Source organism: Berghia stephanieae, chromosome 11, assembly GCF_034508935.2.
Source record: "Berghia stephanieae isolate SIO BIC M18660-M18661 chromosome 11, UCSD_Bste_1.3, whole genome shotgun sequence".
NCBI lineage: Eukaryota > Metazoa > Mollusca > Gastropoda > Nudibranchia > Aeolidiidae > Berghia > Berghia stephanieae.
Window position 1 is genome coordinate 14,609,883 of NC_088370.1, and position 20,341 is coordinate 14,630,223.

Consider the following 20,341-nt stretch of genomic DNA (forward strand, 5'->3'; position numbering starts at 1 on the left):
AAACAAATTAATTAAAAGATAGCTAAGTAATTGTGACCCCTCATCTCAAAACGGTATTAAGTCGGGATGAGTAAAATGCTTAAAATGGAATTTTTAGCCAGAAATATCATGATTATGTCGAGTTTATATGCTTTATAGAGGAGAAGGAATATCATAGTTTACTGTGTTAAATCCCAACGTTTCATATTTTTGACCAGTTTAACTATAATTTGAATTTTTAGCATCTGTCCATCCCGACATAATACCGTTTTGAGACGTTGGGTCACAATTGTGTCTGAAGAATCTATTCTTTAAAATAATTGTAGGGTTGGGGGTTGAAATTATTCCGTGCAGCCTACGTTATTTTTATTGTTTCTTTGTTTTCCAACGATTGCAGAATTACTAGCACATCTAAAAATAATAAAACTATCTTTTACAGAGAAAGATATAAGAATAACTTGCAAACCTTTACTTTAAAATAATAAAATTATGCCATTTCGCCACGACATCGTAAGATATCGTCGCCTAGGCATTCCACGAAGGAATATAGATAATTCATCAAACAAGACGTCTGATGTCAACAGGAATCACCCAAGTTGTCCAAGTGAGCAAATCTGGGGTTAATAATCTTGCCCAAGGACAAAAACGAAAGTGCCTGAAGCGTGGCTCGAACCCGCGACCATCCAGGTCACAGAGCAATGCCTTAACCACTCGGCCACTTCGCCCCCCTTACTTAAATTAAGGATAATTGAATCACCCGTTGACTCTTATGATTATTTAGGAAATCTGCTAAGGAAAAATGATCGGTCAATGACCTGTGGGAAGAATACTTTTTTTTTAATGAAGGGTTTAGACCATGGCTGAACAAGTTTGTCAACAGTCTTTATTACAGGACATATTTTTGACCTCAAAGTTGGGAGAGAAAGAAAGAAAGAAAGAAAGAAAGAAAGAAAAAGAGAGAGGGAAAGAGAGAGGGAGGGAGAAAGGGAGAAAGAAAGAGAGACAGAGAGAGAGAGAGAGAGAGAGAGAGAGAGAGAGAGAGAGACTTGTACCATGAAATGGCACAAAAACTTTGTGCCTAATTTAATTTTACGATAGATCATCTATCCTCGCTCTTTTACGCCCCGTTATAGCAAGAATCTGCCTATATATCCTGCCTACTGAAATAGTCACGTCACCTTATGATAACCTTTTCATTTTTAGTACTCCGAATGACTGGTTACATACACACTTCCAAGGATTTAGGAACCAGAAAAGTAGACGGTGGACCCTAACGACTGTTCTTCTCTATTAACTTGAACAAACGATTAATGGTGAGTAGTTGAAAGGTTATAATACTGGCTACAATTAAATTGAATCATTTATATCCACATTGACCCCATTAGTAGACAATTGAAGGACCAGTGCCCTCTATACACTGTACTCTGATTGCTATGAGACCCATGCTCTCTAGATTGCTATGTATGAGACGGACGGAAGCGTGGATGTACGTGGAGCTGATGACCTCGTACAAGTAGGTACTTACCATTGACAATGTCAAGTTGACTCTCATGACTACTCTCATTAATTTCAAGAGTCCCTAATTATTCAGCTTCGTTTTCGTCGTCTTCCCCTTGGTCAAGGAGCAGTTTTACTCGCCATCTCTCTCTCTAGTTGTGTAATTACGTCATCTCTTTCTGCGCAGATCATTACGCACGATTGGCATTAGGATAGATAAAAAGATAGGAAGTGTAATAATACACGATTCTTACACTCTTGCATTTTTACAATTGGATTCAATAGTCAGATGGCACGTCGCCCAGCAACGGTGACCATCATGGTTCTAAACAAAGAAAATCTTTACTTTTTATTCTTCATGCTGTCTAGAATTTTTCATATTATGTCTTGTGATCAGAATGTGTAAAATTCAAAACATGATCAGATTTATTATGTTTTGTTTTTTTACTCTGGATACGCTTTTATGCTCGTCGGAGAAATATTTCATAAGGGCATCCACCACTGTTCCGATAGTTTAGAGCCAGTGTTACTAAGTTACCATGCGTCATTAGGAAGGAAGTGACGTTACGACTGTTGAAGAGTATTAAATTGAATCATTTATATCCTCATTGACCCCATTAGTAGACAATTGAAGGACCATTGCTCTCTATACACTGTACTCTGATTGCTATGAGACCCATGCTCTCTAGATTGCTATGTATGAGACGGACGGATAGCATGGCTGTACGTGGAGCTGATGACCTCGTACAAGTAGGTACTTACCATTGACAATGTCAAGTTGACTCTCGTGACTACTCTCATTAATTTCAAGAGCCCCTAATTATTCAGCTTCGTCTTCGTCGTCTTCCCCTTTTGTCAAGGAGCAGAGTTTTACTGGCCATATTATATTTGTCTAGTTGTGTAATTACGTCATCTCTTTCTGCGCAGATCATTACGCACGATTGGCATTAGGATAGATAAAAAGATAGGAAGTGTAATAATACACGATTCTTACACTCTTGCTTTTTTGCAATTGGATTCAATAGTCAGATGTCACATTGCCACGGCGGCCATCATGGTTCTAAACAAAGAAAATCTTTACTTTTCATTCTTCATGCTGTCTAGAACTTTTCATATTATGTCTTGTGATCAGAATGTGTAAAATTCAAAACATGATCAGATTTATAATGTTTGTTTTTTTTACTCTGGATATGCTTTTATGCTCGTCGGAGAAATATTTCATAAGGGCGTCCGCCATTAGTCAGATACTTTAGAGCCTGTTACTAAGTTACAATGCGTCATTACGAGGGAAGTGACGTTGCGACTATTGAAGCGTATTCCGGACGTATTTTCAACATCTGCACGAGCTCGTGAGTACGAGTTCGAATACCAGAATGGAAGACCATAAAAATGTTATATTCTACTCCTCAATCGACTGAGAGTTCGTCATCTTTGAATTAAAGGCATGTTCAAAACCGTTTAAATGATGCATCTTTTCAAGAATCTAATTCACAACAGGATTCAATAGTCGTAACGTCACTTCCTTCCTAATGACGCATGGTAACTAAGCAACACTGGCTCTAAACTATCGGAACAATGGCGGACGCCCGTATGAAATATTTCTCTGGCGAGCATAAAAGCGTATCCAGAGGGGAACAAAACATAAATTTGATCATGTTTTGACTTTTACACATTCTGGTCACAAGACATATGAAAGGTTCTAGCCAGCTTGAAGAATAAAAAGTAATGATTTTCTTTGTTTAGAACCAAGATGGCCGCCGTTGCCGGGCGGCGTGACGTCAGACTACTGAATCCAATTGTAAACTTGATATCATTGCTAATTACTATTCATGGGGAGAGTTAGAATAACAACGTTTTCACTATATTATCTTATAATATTGCCCTTTTTTTCTCTATGCATTCTCCTTAATTATAACAGTTTAACCCAAGTCTCATTTTTCTAATATGCGGCTATGTGGTCCAGTGATATGACACTCGCTTTCGGATCGGAAGGTATTGGGTTCGAGCCCCGCTCGGCGCATAGTTCAGTCCTTGGAAAAGGCTCTTTACTCCCATTCTCTCACCGTACTCAGGTGAAAAATAAGTACCATCCACTAAATGAGCTCAAAGCGCTTTAGAAAGGGTCCCTGGCCAACAGCAACATTTAACATTTAGGACGGGACATGACACCTGTTAGGCGATGTTATATTTTTTTCGGACAGAGACAACGCTGTTAACGGCCAGGTACTCCTTTTACACCTGAGTACGGTGAGAAGTAAAGAAATTTAAATATTTAGGCACTATCATTACCCATGACGCACGTGACACTGATATAAAACAAATAATAGCAATAGCAAAAAACGTGTTCCATAAAATGCGACGAGTTGTGTCAAACACCAACCTGAAGTTGAAGACCAGAATGAAAGTAGTAGAAACATATGTTGTAAGTACCATTTTATACGGTTGTGAAACGTGGACGCTTGACAAAGAATGTACGAGGAGGTTAGAGGCATTTGAGATGTGGGTGTATAGAAGAATGTTGAGGCTATCATGGCCAGACAGGTATACGAACGAGGAAGTGTTGGAGAAGAGACGGAAGAATATTGATCAATACCATCAGAAAGAGGCAGTTATGGTTTCTGGGACATGTGTGGAGAAGAGACGGAATATAAAAGTTGGTAACATCTGGGATGATCGAAGGAAAGATAACTAGAGGAAGACAGAAAATGACTTATTGAAATAACCTAAGAATGGCCAAATGTGATTTTAAAAGCAACACAGCTTTTATGCGCACTGCAGAGGATCGTGATTCGTGGAGACAGCTGACCGGCAACATGCTTAAAAGCACAAGCCACGATGGATGATGATGACGGTGAGAGAATGTGAGTCAAGAGCCTTCTCCAAGGACTCAACTATGAGCCGAGCGAGGCTCGAACCCCAGGACCTTCCGATCCGAAAGTGAGTGTCATACCCCAATTCCACATAGCCGATGTGGGATAGAACCTGAAACCACAGGGCATCTAGATGAACGATGTGGGTTTGCTGATTGGGTTGATCGACGCAACATAATAGGGTGAACACCATTAGAAGCTGCTGCTCCTTAAGCATGATCAGTGATTGGGTAGGTATATAAGTGGTCATGGATAATTCTATTCCCGATATAGTGAGTGCATCTTTGGTAAGGAAGCACACTTTACCATGCATTACCCCACTTGACTCAAGTGGCTACTACGCTAATTGCGACATGCAGTAGTTAATATTGTAAGAGTAAAATAAAAAGATTGCAAATATAGATAGTATGCGCTTGGCTAAGAAACGCAAAACATTGCCATCCGGAAGTATAACGGACCAACACACAAAACTATGTGTAACCTTGAACGTTTATAGTCTGATTAATACTGCTTAGTTAGAATTACTCACAAACGCGGGTGGCAAAAAGCAATAACAATGACCCGAATGACGTCAACTTCATACTATCTATAGGAGGTCTATCAAACGGATGTCATCTTACGATGTATCTGGCATGCAGAACAGTGAATGTTTTACCTAAACGCATAGCATCAATATTCAATAGTGTTCAATACTTTTTTACAATCTTAAGTAATTAGTGCGGCTATGTGGTTTAGAGGCATGTCACTCGCTTTCGGACCGGAAGGTCCTGGGTTCGAGCCTCGCTCGTCGCATAGTTGAGTCCTTGGATAAGGATTCTTTACTCACATTTTCTCACTGTACTCAAGTGTAAAATGGGTACCAGGCCGTTAACAACTTTGTCTCTCTCAGAAAAAAATTGTAATATCGCCTAACAGGCGTCATGTGCCGTCCTACATGTAAAGTAAAGTGTTGCTGTTTGTAAGGGACCCTTTGTAAAACGCCGTGAGCACTTTTAGTGGATATCGCGCTATACAAAGGCTCAATACGCTTCAACAGTCGTAACGTCACTTCCCTCATAATGACGCATGGTAACTTAGTAACTGGCTCTAAACTATCGGAACAATGGCGGACGCCATTATGAAATATTTCTCCGACGAGCATAAAAGCGTATCCAGAGGAAAAAAAAAACCAAACATTATAAATCTGATCATGTTTTGACTTTTACACATTCTGATCACAAGACATATGAAAAGTTCTAGCCAACATGAAGAATAAAAAAGTACCGATTTTCTTTGTTTAGAACCACTATGGCGGCCTTTGCTGAGCGACGTGACATCAGACTATTGAATCCAATTTAAGCCTCAATTTAGTTAGCAGCTTAGTCTTCACGTAACTGTCTTTGTGGAAAATAACACACAGTACGATGACAGCCATATATATAATACTGTTATAGAGAGTTCGAAGATGACGTCACTCAGGTCTTTGTTATTGTTTTTTTTGCATCACGTTTTGTATGCCATACTGTATACCGATATAGTTCGCTTGTAAGAACTATAACATTGACATCGAAGATACGACAACACAATTGTGTCAATGAGTAGCGGTAATACGTTTAGTGATACATAACGCGGATGGCAAAACATACAAGACTGAGTGATACTTCGAACATCTATAACGTCCATGGATAACACAGTTTTGTGTGTTGGTCCGTTGTACTTCCGGATGGCAGTGTTATGAGCTTCTTAGCCAAGCGCATACTATCCATACCAGAATGCCACCTGTCACTTTGTGACAATAGAATGTCAATATCTATGCTATACGTTAAAGTAAAATGCTCACCTATTCTACTTGTCAGATCAAACAAAAAAAAAAAACGAACACAAAAATGAATGAAATTTAAGTCACGTACAATGTGTTTGTGTTGTGTATGTGTGTGTGTGTGTGTGTGTGTGTGTGTGAGGGGAGAAAGAGAGAGAGAGAGAGAGAGAGAGAGAGAGAGAGAGAGAGAGAGAGAGAGGAGGAGTGTGGGAAAAAAGAAAGAAAGAAAGAAAGAGAGAGAGATGGAGAGAGAGAGAGAGAGAGAGAGAGAGAGAGAGAGAGAGAGAGAGAGAGAGAGAGAGAGAGAGACTGGTATGTAGACAAGCAAAACACATGGCGACAATGTACACAACAAACACTATCTTACTCTATTTTACTCAATGACACATAGCTACTCACACGCACACGCATACATTTACACCCGTTCACCCACTCACACTCACGCACAGACACAATACGGGCTGGCCCTCATTCATAATAAATAGATATATTATTACTACAACGTTATGCAAATGACCAGATGTCACCGCTAGTCATCCCAAAACTCTTACTCTCTACTCACCCACTCATTTGCTCACAGGACGGTGGTATGACTTGTACGGGTGCGCGTGCGAGTTTGTTACAGTATGTGTGTGTGTGTGTATGTGTGTGTGTGAGTGTTTTCACCACGCATATTGTTAATACGACACACGAATAAATAATCAATCACCGGATAATTGCAACATCTCAGTTGTTGTTATTTTCCAGATTTTTCAGTTAAACGGATTTACTAATGATGCGATAAGCAGAGGGTCCATTTTCTTTTCTCGTCATGTCGTCATCCCAATATAGGTAGAATGAAGCTGATAGAGACAACGCTGTTATCAACCAGGTATTCATTTTACTCCTGAGTACGGTGAGAGAATGTGAATTAAGAGCATTTTCCAAGGACTCAACTATGCGATGAGTGAGGTTCGAACTCATGCCCTTCCGATCCGAAAGCGACATCATACCACTAGACCACATAGCCGCACATGGGCGCAATTGGTGAGTATTACACCTAAATTGCATTTCATTAAATGATGGTATGTGTTTAAAGTGAAATACTCACAAACAAATCGTACCAACTCACAAAATGAGCGTTTCCTTCAAGATTTTCTACATAATTTAATGAGAACTATTCACCAAATTGTCCATCTTATAACAGAATAAAACGAATATCCGAGAGTGGCATCGATCATCTTGAATCAATCTATTTACGTAGATTTTTGCATTTAACCGGAGTTAAATTCTCATCCCGAAAAGATAGATATCTAGAGATAAAATGACTGCAGCAGTTGTCGCTAAGGGGATTTTTACTCACCCACCCCGTTACTCAGTCTCAACACACCGTCAAGTAGTATTACCACTATAAACACTAACCTGTCACGGGTCCGACCATCTGTGTGTGTGCTAACGTTTGAAAGACTCTAAAATTAATGTGTTGTTTTGAAGGAAAATTTTGTTTTTACAATGGTTTTAAGAATTATGTGACATTCTTTGGATATTAATTTATATATTATTATATCGGTCAATTATATATTGGTGGAGATGCAATGCGAATTTGGACGTAAGAACAGGAAATATGTTATGTCTATTGAGGTAGGCTACATATTTAATATAAGGTTTGATTTGTGATAAATGATTTATTGTGAACCATCCCGTCGATTTGATATTATAATTATATATAGTATGCGCTTGGCTAAGAAGCTTACAGCATTGCCATCCAGAAGTATAACGGACCAACATACAAAACTTTTGTAACCATAAACTTTTATAGTCTGGATAATACAGTTTAGTGAGAATTACTCATAAACATGGATGGCAAATAAACAATAACAAAGATTTGAGTGGCGTCAACTTCATTCTTTCTATAATATTGGAATGAACGAGATGAAGAAATATCAGAAGACACACATGAAGTGACTAAATATGACTCATATTGAAGGAAATTGACGTCACTCAGCTCATTGTTATTATTTTTAGACAGCCATTTTGGTGATCATTTCTCATAATTATCTATTTCAATCAGGCGATAAACGTTCAAGGTTGCACACCGTTTTGTGATAGATAGTATGCAGATGACGTCACTAGGCTTAGTTGTTTTGCCATCGCGTTTGTGAGTTGTTTCATATTGTATCAAAGACTATAAAAGTCAGTTCACATTATGTGTGGTCGTATACTTCGGATGGCAATGTTGTGAATCCTTGGCAAGGCTTTTATGGTACTATATCGTACGGTCATTGAGTATTTTATCAACGAATATACAATAAGGAACAGTAAAAAAAAAAACAACAAAAACAAACAAAAGGGACAAGATATATATTCGATGTTCGTTGTATGACATGATCTCTTTATCATTCTCATCTATTAACCAGTATTTCCAACAACAGGGAATTTGAACACTTCCACGTGTGGACAATAGTGATTGTTTATAAACATACGTGAATGAAATCGATCTCTCATGATCGTTGTTATTGTTTGAACACAACAATATAAAATGCTCGAGGTCTGTATGACGCATGCCATGAATTGTCCGTATTGAGTTTGTCAGTCTGTTTCGATATCCATTAGTAATCTGCCAAAATATAGATGAATGCCTTGGCACAGAGTTCACAAACATTGCCATCGGAAGTATAACGACAAACGCACAAAACTCTGAGTAACCATAACTTGTTATAGTTTGTAAAATACCAGTTTAGTGAGACAACTCACACTGCTGATGGCAACACATAACAAGGTAGTGACGTCATCTGCATTCTATCTATATGTCAAATGCAAGTGGTCTTATCTTTAGAATGTCATCATGTGTGTTAAGGCGCTGGGGCAGTTGGATGTTTCCTTATGTTGTTGAAATCAGTTATTCGGTTGTTGTTTCCAGAGGGAAAATAAAAACATTTTAAATCTGATCATGTTTTGACTTTTATACATTCTGATCACATGACATATGAAAAGTTCTAGCCAGCATGAAGAATAAAAAGTACCGATTTTCTTTGTTTAGAACCACGATGGCCGCCATTGCTGGGCGACGTGACATCAGACGATTGAATCCAATTAACCAGTAGATTTTTGACCAATCAAAACTTAAAATTTGTGACACACCCTCACACATGCTCGGACAAACATATTTGGTCGTTTATAAACAGTAACGTGAATGAAATCGCCCTCTCTCTGATCATTGTTATTGTTTTTATACCGTCAAATGGGTGACTAGTTATCACACGATTTTCTCGATCAAATTGTAAACGGTTACATTTAACCATAGCTTTCTGTGTTAGTTCTATAGATAGTTCGAAGATGACGTCACTCAGGCCTTTGTTATTGTTTTTGCCATCCGCGTTTGTGAGTTGTTCTCACTAAACTGTATCAACCAGACAATAAAAGTTCATGGTTACACAGAGTTTGTGTGTTGGCCCGTTATACTTCCGGATGGCAATGTTGTGAACTCCTTGGCCAAGCGCATTCTATCTATTGACCAAGCGGTTGAACAGTGGGTATTTTACTTAAACACATACCATCGATAGCAAAACCTGTGTAGTTTGCTGTGTCAACCAATCACTACCATTGTTTACTTTATGACGATTGTCCGAGAGGCGTGGTTATCTATCTGTTAATTGATGGTATGCTCGTTACTTAAGCATCCACCAATCAGAATATTTCCTGCCATTGACCCCTTTTCGTCCCCTTGACTATTTATTTCCTGTATGAAAAGGCCTGAGATACCGCCTGAGTATTTCCGTAGCCATCGTTAAGTTATAGATAGAATGCTCTTGGCCAAGGAGTTCACAACATTGCCATCCGGAAGTATAACGGACCAACACACAAACTCTGTGTAACCATGAACTTTTATAGTCTGGTTAATACAGTTTAGTGAGAACAACTCACAAACGCGGATGGCAAAAACAATAACAAAGGCCTGATTGACGTCATCTGCATACTATCTATAGCCTGATACTGAATTCCAAAAGGACTGGCATTTTGACGTCATTATTTGGTTTTTGCACCGCCTAGTCAGTTGTCGTGAGTAGAGCTCAAGGAAATAAGTTATTTCATTGGTTGTTGAACTATTGAATACAACTCACCAGATGTTTTCTTTTGTGGCAAAAGACTGGCATTTTGACGTCATTTTTTGGTCAGTGTCAGGCCATAACTTTACGAAGGCCACGTATTTCTCACAATATTTTGACAAACTGATAAAGGAATACGGTTCAAAATAGTCTGATGTCACGCCTCCCGGCAACGGCGGCCATCTTGGTTCTAAACAAATAAAATCATTCCTTTTTATTTTTCATGCTGGCTAGAACTTTTCATATGCCTTGTGATTAGAATGTGTAAAAGTCAAAACATGATCAAATACATGTATTCTTTTTCCCTCTGGATACCCTTTATGCTCTCCGGAGAAATATTTCATAAGGCGTCCGCCATTGTTACGATAGTTCAGTGTTACTGTTACCATGCATCATTAGGAAGGAAGTGACGTTACGACTGTTGAAGGGTATTGCATCGCAAAACCTTAGGACACGATTAATTTTTTCAATCATCTGTGTTAAAATTATTGTGAATGATACTCAGGATGTGTTGGCTGTTTACTACGGGTTATAGATAGAATGCGCTTGGCCAAGGAGTTCACAACATTGCCATCCGGAAGTATAACTGACCAACACACAAACTGTGTAACCATGAACTTTTATATGGTTAATACACTTTAGTGAGAACAACTCACAAACGCGGATGGCAAAAACAATAACAAAGGCCTGAGTGACGTCATCTGCATACTATCTATAGATAGTTCGAAGTTGACGTCACTCAGGTCTATTATTGTTATTGTTTTTTGCCATCCGCGTTTATGAGTAATGCTCACTAAACTGTATTAACCTGACTATAAACATTCACGGATACACACAGTTTTGTGTGTTGGCCCGTTATACTTCCGGATGGCAATGTTATGAGCTTCTTAGCCAAGCGCATACTATCTATAGTTTATTTAAAATTTTCGAGTAAAAATTTAAACAACTTAAATGTTTATTCGACTAGTTTTAATAAACTATACGATAACTGTTTTAAATTGTTGAAGAACTGAAGGCTCATACTATAAGATAACAGTTAAAAATACATCTATGTCAATAGATAGAATGCGCTTGGCCAAGGAGTTCACAACATTGCCATCCGGAAGTATAACGGACCAACACACAAACTCTGTGTAACCATAAACTTTTATAGTCTGGTTAATACAGTTTAGTGAGAACAACTCACAAACGCGGATGGCAAATACAATAACAAAGGCCTGAGTGACGTCATCTTCGAACTATCTATAGCTTGACAGGCATAGCAACAAGAGGTCACAGAGGAACAATCAATTACCATTTTTAAATTTTGACAAGGCAAATAGACGGACGTGGAAGGGAATATAACCACGCCCCTCGGACAGTCGTCTGAATGTAAACAAATGGCGATCAGTGCAAACTACAATGTATTATTGTCATCGATGGTATGCGTTTCTGGAAAAAAAATACTCTTTGAGTTCAACACGGCTGGTCAATCGTGCTATCACAAACACTATTCTTTTTAACCTTAAGCACGAAGTTGTCGTCACTCTGGTCTTCATTCTTGTTTTTTGCCACCCCTGCTTATGAGTCGTTGTCACTAAAATGTCTTATCCAGACTATAAATGTTTCAGGTTACACGACGTTTTGTGTGTTGGTCCGTTACATTTCCTGATGGCAATTCTGTGAGTTTCTTAGCCAAACGCACATCATCTTGTGTCTGGTTGAGAGAATCTAATGAGAACTAATCACACAACTAGAGGTATAGATAGTATGCAGATGACGTCACTCAGGCCTTTGTTATTGTTTTTGCCATCCGCGTTTGTGAGTTGTTCTCACTAAACTGTATTAACCAGACTATAAAAGTTCATGGTTACACAGGGTTTGTGTGTTGGTCCGTTATACTTCCGGATGGCAATGTTGTGAACTCCTTGGCCAAGCGCATTCTATCAAAAGAAACAATAACAAAGAGCAGAATGGTGTCAACTTCCTGTATTCTTTTGTTCGTAAACAACCAGCTTTTGATAGTATGCGCTTGGCTGAGAAGCTCATAACATTGCCATCCGGAAGTATAACGGACCAACACACAAAACGGTGTGTATCCATGTACGTTTATAGTCCGGTTAATACAGTTCAGTGAGCATTACTCATAAACGCGGATGGCAAAAAACAATAACAAAGACCTGAGTGACTTCTTCTGCATACTATCTATATTTATTATCCGAGCGGGCTTGATGATGTTTTACAAATCCCGCGTTTTCATTGGTCAAAATTTAGTGGTTAATTTTTATTTTTCAACTTTCATCGATTAAACTAACCGTCTACTTTTCCACAAAATCATATTGGAGACTTCAAGAAATTCGGACATCTATGTAAATAATTTTTCCGTGTTTTGGGTCATTAGTGACGTTGAAAAATGAAGTCAAAATTACTTATATAGATAGAATGCGCTTGGCCAAGGAGTTCACAACATTGCTATCCGGAAGTATAACGGACCAACACACAAACTCTTTGTAACCATGAACTTTTATAGTCTGGTTAATACAGTTTAGTGAGAACAACTCACAAACGCGGATGGCAAAAACAATAACAAAGGTCTGAGTGACGTCATCTTCGAACTATCTATATCTGGACAGCATGCGCCTGGCTAAGAAACTCACAACATTTCCATCCGGAAGTACAACGGACCAACCACAAAACTGTGTGTAACCCTGAACGTTTATAGATAGTTCGAAGATGACGTCATTCAGGTCTTTGTTATTGTTTTTTGCCATCCGCGTTTATGAGTAATGCTCACTGAAATGTAGTAACCTGACTATAAACGTTCATGGATACACACAATTTTGTTTGTCGGTCCGTTATACTTCCGGATGGCAATGTTATGAGCTTCTTGGCCAAGCGCATACTATCTATAGTCTCGTTAATACAGTTTAGTGAGAATTACTCATAAACAATGATGGCAAAAACAATAACACAGGCCTGAGTGACGTCATCTTCGTTCTATCTATAATCAGACGTGTTCAAAGCTTTCCAAATATCTACATCACAATATGTCAATTTGTTCAGTTCATCCCAGTTGTATGTTTACAATTTTGATACACAACACGCGTGTTTACATTTATTAAGAAATAGATACTGTGCGCTTGGCTAAGAAGCTCACAACATTGCCATTCCGGAAGTGTAAATGGCCAACACACAAAACTATGTGTAACCTTGATGATGTATAGATAGAATGCGCTTGGCTAAGAAGCTCATAATATTGCCATCCGGAAGTACAAAGACCAACACACAGAACTGTGTGTATCCATGAATGTCTATAGATAGTATGCAGATGACGTCACTCAGGCCTTTGTTATTGTTTTTGCCATCCGCGTTTGTGAGTTGTTCTCACTAAACTGTATTAACCAGACTATAAAAGTTGATGGTTACACAGAGTTTGTGTGTTGGTCCGTTATACTTCCGGACCAACACACAAACTCTGTGTAACCATGAACTTTTATAGTCTGGTTAATACAGTTTAGTGAGAACAACTCACAAACGCGGATGGCAAAAACAATAACAAAAGCCTGAGTGACGTCATCTGCATACTATCTATAGTCACGTTACTACAATTTAGTGTGAACAACTCACAAACGCGGATGGCAAAAACAATAACAAAGGCCTGAGGACGTCATCTGCATACTATCTATAGATATAATGAAGCTGACGTCACTCGGGTCGTTGTAATTTTTTTTTTTTTTTTTTTTTTTTTTTTGCCATCCACGTTTACCAGTAGTTCTAACTTAACTGTATTATCCAGACTATAGACGTTTAAGGTTACACATAATTGTGTGTGTTGGCCCGTTATACTTCAGGATGGCAATGTTGTGATTTATTAGCCAAGCGCATTCTATCTATAAAGGTCCAACACACAAAACTATGTGTAACCTTGAAGATGTATCATCTTGTTAATACAATTTAGTGAGAATTATTCATAAACATGGATAGAAAAAAAAAAATAACAAAGACCTGAGTAATGCCAAATAATATTTTATAGATAGTATGCGCTTGGCTAAGAAGCTCATAACATTGCCATCCGGAAGTACAACGGACCAAAACACAAAACTGTGTGCATCCGTGAACGTTTATAGTCTGGTTAAAACAGTTCAGTGAGCATTACTCATAAACGCGGATGGCAAAAAACAATAACAAAGACCCGAGTGACGTCATCTTCCAACTATCTTTAGATAGAATGCGCTTGGCCAAGGAGTTCACAACATTGCCATCCGGAAGTATAACGGACGAACACACAAACTCTGTGTAACCATGAACTTTCATAGTCTGGTTAATACAGTTTAGTGAGAACAACTCACAAACGCGGATGGCAAAAACAATAACAAAGGCCTGAGTGACGTCATCTGCATACTATCTATAGATAGTTCGAAGTTGACGTCACTCAGGTCTATTATTGTTATTGTTTTTTGCCATCCGCGTTTATGAGTAATGCTCACTAAACTGTATTAACCTGACTATAAACATTCACGGATACACACAGTTTTGTGTGTTGGCCCGTTATACTTCCGGATGGCAATGTTATGAGCTTCTTAGCCAAGCGCATACTATCTATAGTTTATTTAAAATTTTCGAGTAAAAATTTAAACAACTTAAATGTTTATTCGACTAGTTTTAATAAACTATACGATAACTGTTTTAAATTGTTGAAGAACTGAAGGCTCATACTATAAGATAACAGTTAAAAATACATCTATGTCAATAGATAGAATGCGCTTGGCCAAGGAGTTCACAACATTGCCATCCGGAAGTATAACGGACCAACACACAAACTCTGTGTAACCATAAACTTTTATAGTCTGGTTAATACAGTTTAGTGAGAACAACTCACAAACGCGGATGGCAAATACAATAACAAAGGCCTGAGTGACGTCATCTTCGAACTATCTATAGCTTGACAGGCATAGCAACAAGAGGTCACAGAGGAACAATCAATTACCATTTTTAAATTTTGACAAGGCAAATAGACGGACGTGGAAGGGAATATAACCACGCCCCTCGGACAGTCGTCTGAATGTAAACAAATGGCGATCAGTGCAAACTACAATGTATTATTGTCATCGATGGTATGCGTTTCTGGAAAAAAAAATACTCTTTGAGTTCAACACTGCTGGTCAATCGTGCTATCACAAACACTATTCTTTTTAACCTTAAGCACGAAGTTGTCGTCACTCTGGTCTTCATTCTTGTTTTTTGCCACCCCTGCTTATGAGTCGTTGTCACTAAAATGTCTTATCCAGACTATAAATGTTTCAGGTTACACGACGTTTTGTGTGTTGGTCCGTTACATTTCCTGATGGCAATTCTGTGAGTTTCTTAGCCAAACGCACATCATCTTGTGTCTGGTTGAGAGAATCTAATGAGAACTAATCACACAACTAGAGGTATAGATAGTATGCAGATGACGTCACTCAGGCCTTTGTTATTGTTTTTGCCATCCGCGTTTGTGAGTTGTTCTCACTAAACTGTATTAACCAGACTATAAAAGTTCATGGTTACACAGGGTTTGTGTGTTGGTCCGTTATACTTCCGGATGGCAATGTTGTGAACTCCTTGGCCAAGCGCATTCTATCAAAAGAAACAATAACAAAGAGCAGAATGGTGTCAACTTCCTGTATTCTTTTGTTCGTAAACAACCAGCTTTTGATAGTATGCGCTTGGCTGAGAAGCTCATAACATTGCCATCCGGAAGTATAACGGACCAACACACAAAACGGTGTGTATCCATGTACGTTTATAGTCCGGTTAATACAGTTCAGTGAGCATTACTCATAAACGCGGATGGCAAAAAACAATAACAAAGACCTGAGTGACTTCTTCTGCATACTATCTATATTTATTATCCGAGCGGGCTTGATGATGTTTTACAAATCCCGCGTTTTCATTGGTCAAAATTTAGTGGTTAATTTTTATTTTTCAACTTTCATCGATTAAACTAACCGTCTACTTTTCCACAAAATCATATTGGAGACTTCAAGAAATTCGGACATCTATGTAAATAATTTTTCCGTGTTTTGGGTCATTAGTGACGTTGAAAAATGAAGTCAAAATTACTTATATAGATAGAATGCGCTTGGCCAAGGAGTTCACAACATTGCTATCCGGAAGTATAACGGACCAACACACAAACTCTTTGTAACCATGAACTTTTATAGTCTGGTTAATACAGTTTAGTGAGAACAACTCACAAACGCGGATGGCAAAAACAATAACAAAGGTCTGAGTGACGTCATCTTCGAACTATCTATATCTGGACAGCATGCGCCTGGCTAAGAAACTCACAACATTTCCATCCGGAAGTACAACGGACCAACCACAAAACTGTGTGTAACCCTGAACGTTTATAGATAGTTCGAAGATGACGTCATTCAGGTCTTTGTTATTGTTTTTTGCCATCCGCGTTTATGAGTAATGCTCACTGAAATGTAGTAACCTGACTATAAACGTTCATGGATACACACAATTTTGTTTGTCGGTCCGTTATACTTCCGGATGGCAATGTTATGAGCTTCTTGGCCAAGCGCATACTATCTATAGTCTCGTTAATACAGTTTAGTGAGAATTACTCATAAACAATGATGGCAAAAACAATAACACAGGCCTGAGTGACGTCATCTTCGTTCTATCTATAATCAGACGTGTTCAAAGCTTTCCAAATATCTACATCACAATATGTCAATTTGTTCAGTTCATCCCAGTTGTATGTTTACAATTTTGATACACAACACGCGTGTTTACATTTATTAAGAAATAGATACTGTGCGCTTGGCTAAGAAGCTCACAACATTGCCATTCCGGAAGTGTAAATGGCCAACACACAAAACTATGTGTAACCTTGATGATGTATAGATAGAATGCGCTTGGCTAAGAAGCTCATAATATTGCCATCCGGAAGTACAAAGACCAACACACAGAACTGTGTGTATCCATGAATGTCTATAGATAGTATGCAGATGACGTCACTAAGGCCTTTGTTATTGTTTTTGCCATCCGCGTTTGTGAGTTGTTCTCACTAAACTGTATTAACCAGACTATAAAAGTTCATGGTTACACAGAGTTTGTGTGTTGGTCCGTTATACTTCCGGATGGCAATGTTGTGAACTCCTTGGCCAAGCGCATTCTATCTATATCTGCAGATAGTATGCGCTTGACTAAGAAACTCACAACATTGCCATCCGTTAGTATAACGGATCAACACACAAACCTATGTGTGACGTTGGACGTTATGAGTCTGGTTAATACAGCTTAGTGAGAATTATTCATAAACACGGATGGCAAAAAAAACTAAACAAACCCAATAACAAAGCATGGATGACGCCAACTTCGTTCTATCCATATTCAATTAGTACTATATAATGAGGTAAAATACTTACAACATCCGTCAGTCGGATGTAAGCTGTCTAAAAACAATAACAAAGAATTGAGTCACGGAATTGAATGACGTCAGTTTTGCTCCATCTATTGTTTGACAGCCTATAAATCATATGATCGATGACCCGGATTGACGAAAAACAGAATACAAATCTCTCCCATAATATTTAGGTTTTTAGGTTATTTGACAAGTCGAGGGCCATTATTCATGCTATGCGTTTAAATAAAATACCTACAACATCGGCCAGTCATATAATAGACACAAAATGATATGTAACCTTTAAAATTTCTCGTCTGCTTTATAGAATTTTGCGAAAACTAGTCCGATAACAGGCTGTATCAAAACAATAATAAAGAGGTGAGTGACGTCATTTTCGTCCTTCGTTAACTCACTCAACCCTACCGCCGACTATATCCATAGTTTACCCGGGTTACTTTTACCCCATGCCTATTTATTACATTTTTCTGAGACAAATTATAGGCGTAGTATCAAAGCTAATTTTCTTAATGTTTACATGTTTATGGTAACTGAATAAAACTATCTATTCACAGGCTCATTTTTAATTAATACATTTTTTTTCCAATTTTGAAAAGTAGCAAAAATCTCTAGGATTGAGTGAGTTAATATTACTCACGGTCACAAATGATTCCATTGGTTGAAAACAATATATTTTGTCAGCAATCATGTGACGCGATCAGGCAGCATAATCATTCACTCAATAGAAGGAACGAAATTGATGTCACTCAGTTGTTTTTAAAAAATTGATTTTAGATAGCCTTTTTTTGGTTATTAGTTCTCATTAAATCATATCAATGAGACAGAAACATTCAAGGCTATACATATTTTTTTGTATATTGGTTCGTTGTGTATGGCTGACAACTGTTATGAGTATTTTACCTGAACGCATAACATCAATAGACTGATTTAATACAATACAGCTTAACTGCTGAGTCAGCTCACACTCCAGCTGTGAGTTATTTTTTAAAATAAACAAAAAAAGCAACCCCCCCCCCCCCCCCCCCCCAAAAAAAAATACACCCTAACAAAACAACAACTAGAAACGAAACAAACCACAACAAATTTTGATAATGATAATATATAATATAATAATAATAATAATAATAATAATATAATAATAATAATAATAATAATATAATATATAATAATAATAATAATAATAATAATAATTATATAATAATATTAATAATAATAATAATAATAATAATAATAATAATAATATAATAATAATAATAATAATAATAATATATAATAATAATAATAATAATAATAATGATAATAATAATAATAATAATAATAATAATAATTAATAATAATAATAATAATAATAATATAATATATAATAATATAATAATAATAATAATATAATAATAATAATAATAATAATAATAATAATATAGTATTGTGATAATAATAATAATAGTAATATTAATAATTATAATAGTAATAATAATAATGATAATAATTATAATAATAATAATAATAATAATAATAATAATAATAAATAATAATAATAATAATAATAAATATAATAATAATAATAAATAATAATAATAATAATAATAAATAATAACAATAATAACATAAATAACAATAATAATAATAATAATAATAATAATAATAATAATAATAATAATAATAACAATAATAATAACAATAATAATAATAATAATAATAATAATAATAATAATATAATAATAATAACAATAATAATGATAATAACAACAAAACGTGTTCTTTAACGCTAAAAAAACATTAGAATATTGATCATCAAGTGTGAACCGGGTGCACGGTGTGTTAATAAAATTACTCGCACGGGGACGTTTTAATTGGATAGCACTCGCACCCCGTCTCTGTCAATTAACATAATCTAGAATCTAGAATTCAATTTTCCAAACCTGGTCCTGGAATTGTCGGTTCCAGACATTTCGAGTGTTCTCTTGATATGTTGACGCTATGCGTTTAGCCATAATTCTGACAATGTACGCCAGCCGGGTTTGGCGTACGAACACACAAAACTAAGTGGTAACCTTGAATGTATATAGATAGAACGAAGTTGACTTCACTGAAGTCTTTGTTATTGGTTATTGTCATCCGCGTTTATGAGTAATTCTCACTAATCTGTATTATTCAGACTATAAACGTTCATGTTTACACATAGTTTTGTGTGTTTGTACGTTATCTATACTTCCGGATGGCAATGTTGTGAGCTTCTAAGCCAAACGCATACTATCTATCGTCTGATTGATAGAATTTAATGAGAACAAATAATTAAAATGGATGTCTAAAAACAATAACAAAGAGATGTGAGACGTCAATTTAGTTCCTTCTATAAAAAATAAATTTTATTCATCTGTGTTCTTTAAAGACAGAAAAAACTACATCATCATTTTCAGAGGCCAGAAGTAATGAGATTTTAAAATCGTTCCTTTTTTGTTAAGCATGTCTTTAACATTTTGGCTGAGTTGACTTGACCCATTATCAAAAGAACAGAGATAATGAAAAGAACATTTGGGACCACAGGAGGTGTTGACTTTAAGCAAAAGTTGACTTTAAGAGTGTTGACTATATGCGGATTCCATTGTATATAGTGTTGGTAATAGGCTGCAACAGTCGTGACGTCACTTCGCTCGTAATGACGCCATAGTAACCTAGTAACTGGTTCTAAACTATCAGAACAATTGGTGACGGCCTT

The 20,341-nt window shown here is 37.0% G+C and overlaps 1 protein-coding gene across 3 annotated transcripts in view; it reads left to right on the plus strand.

Moving 5' to 3' along the window:
• Window positions 1–20,341, plus strand: part of LOC144957184 (two pore potassium channel protein sup-9-like) — a 214,281-nt gene that overhangs the window by 123,833 nt on the left and 70,107 nt on the right. Inside the window, exon 1 of one of the 3 annotated variants that reach the window (XM_078888229.1) lies at window positions 7,084–7,170. The exons of 1 other annotated variant lie outside the window; for it this stretch is intronic. The gene's annotated coding sequence lies outside the window, so the exon portion shown is untranslated. Of the gene's footprint in view, window positions 1–7,083; window positions 7,171–7,500; window positions 7,765–20,341 lie in introns of those variants that run through there. One more of the 3 variants, XM_078888228.1, reaches the window with a different exon arrangement.